The sequence below is a fragment of the Otolemur garnettii genome, unplaced genomic scaffold, assembly GCF_000181295.1.
Source record: "Otolemur garnettii isolate 467f Iridium unplaced genomic scaffold, OtoGar3 scaffold00179, whole genome shotgun sequence".
In the NCBI taxonomy this organism is placed as follows: domain Eukaryota; kingdom Metazoa; phylum Chordata; class Mammalia; order Primates; family Galagidae; genus Otolemur; species Otolemur garnettii.
In genome coordinates, this window is record NW_003852574.1 from 324,101 (window position 1) to 326,058 (window position 1,958).

Consider the following 1,958-nt stretch of genomic DNA (forward strand, 5'->3'; position numbering starts at 1 on the left):
TGTATTTCATTTGGGGTGTCTGATGTTTTCTCGTGATTATATTCCAATAATGTATCCCAGTCTGGAATACTGCACAATTGGTGCTGTCAGAGGCATGTGGTGTCCATCTGCTCCCTGCTAAGGTTAATTCTGGTTATCAAGTCAGAGTGTTTTCTGACTTCTCTGCATTGTTACTATTTTTTCCCTTGCAACTAATAAGCAATCTGTAGAGAGACACTGTAAAGTAGACTTACATCCTGCTCTGCATCACAATATCCCTTAGATTTGGATAGCAACCACTGATGATTCCTTCCTAAACCAATCTCTACTGTGATGGTTGCACAGTGATGATGATTTTTCATTCCATCTCTCTACATTTACATGTTGATACTTAGCATTTTGATGTAAACTATATCCCTTCCTTCTCAAGGCGTAGAGTTTTGACCTCTGTCAAGGTAAGCGAGATCTAGAGTTCTGCTGGAAAACATCCATTCTTGTCTAAAGGCAATAAAAGGTTACAGGAGATAGCCTGACTTGCCTAGTCCTTGAGAACAGATAAAGGGTGACAGTCACTCCAAGGGTTGCAACAAAAGGAGCTGAGACCTTCAGAGAAGCAAAAGCAGCAGAGAGAAATATGCAGGGGCTTCACAAACCAACAGCCTCTGTTTCAAATTCTGTCTCTTCTTACCTGCTATGAGACCTTCATCAGCTTCATGGCTTGGCCTGAACTAGTATATGGTAATACTTAGAGTTTCATTGGGAAGATTAAGGGAAACAATGCTCATTATTTTGCTAGGCCAGCAGCAGGCTAAATGAGAGGTGCAGATTATATAGAATGTGGAAAAATTATGTTGTACTTGAATTATTTCATTTCTACAAAGGTTTACCCAGAACCTACCATATATCAAGGCACTGTGCTTGGAGCTAGAGACAAAATAAATCAGCCTTCAAAAAGTTCACAATCCAAAGGAATAAAAAGAGAAATTTAATTTTACTCCTAGGTATTTCCCTGAAAGAAATAAAAACATACCCCTTAAACGATGATTTGTTTAAGAATGTTCATAGTAATGGCTCTCATGAAGAGCAGTGTGATGTTTACCAGAAGCTGGAAAGGGGAAGAAGAACAGGGGTGGGGGGCGATGAAGAGAGGTTTTTTTTTGTTTGTTTTTTATTATTTTTGAGACAGAGTCTCACTTTGTTACCCTATGGCTTCAGTCTACCTCACAGCAACCTCAGACTCCTGGGTTCAGATGATCCTCCTGCCTGAGCCTTCCAAGTACTACGGGCACCCACCACAATGCCTGGCTAATTTCTTCTATTTTTAGAAGAGACCAGACTGATCCCTGGCTCAGGCTGGTCTAGAACTGCTGAGCTCAAGAGATCCTTCCTGCCTTAGTCTCCTAGAGTGCTGAGATTACAGGTATGAGTCACCATGCCTGGCTGAAGAGAAGTTGATTAATGGGTACAAAAATATAGGTAGGTAAAAGAAATAAGACCTAGTGTCAATAAATCAGTAGAGTGAATATAGTAAACTCTAATATATTGTCTATTTCAAAATAGCTAGTAGAGTGCTTGCTTTGGCAGCACATATACTAAAATTGGAAAGATACAGAGAAGATTAGCATGGCCCCTGCACAAGGATGACACACAAATTCATGAAGCATTCCATATTTTTGATGGAAGTGTTTCGGATTGTGTGTGAAAACCCCACACTGTACCCCAGAAGTGCATTAATGTACATAGTTACCATTCAATTAAAAAAAAATAGCTAGGAGAGAATAACTCAAATGTTTCCAGCATAAAGAAAAGATAAATGTTTAAGGTGGTAAATATTCCCATTACCCTGACTTGATTATGATGCATTATATGAATGTATCAAATTATCACATGTACCCTGAAAATATGTATATCTATTATGTATCAATTAAAAAATGAATGGCGGCTCGGCACCTGTGGCTCAAGTGGCTAAGGCACCAGCC

At 39.3% G+C, this 1,958-nt stretch overlaps 1 non-coding gene across 1 annotated transcript; it reads left to right on the forward strand.

Annotated features, from left to right (window-relative positions):
* Window positions 1–1,547: 1,547 nt before the first annotated feature.
* On the forward strand, window positions 1,548–1,654 carry LOC111728711. The gene has a single exon (XR_002775926.1). It is a non-coding gene; the product is annotated as a U6 spliceosomal RNA (small nuclear RNA).
* Window positions 1,655–1,958: the final 304 nt, after the last annotated feature.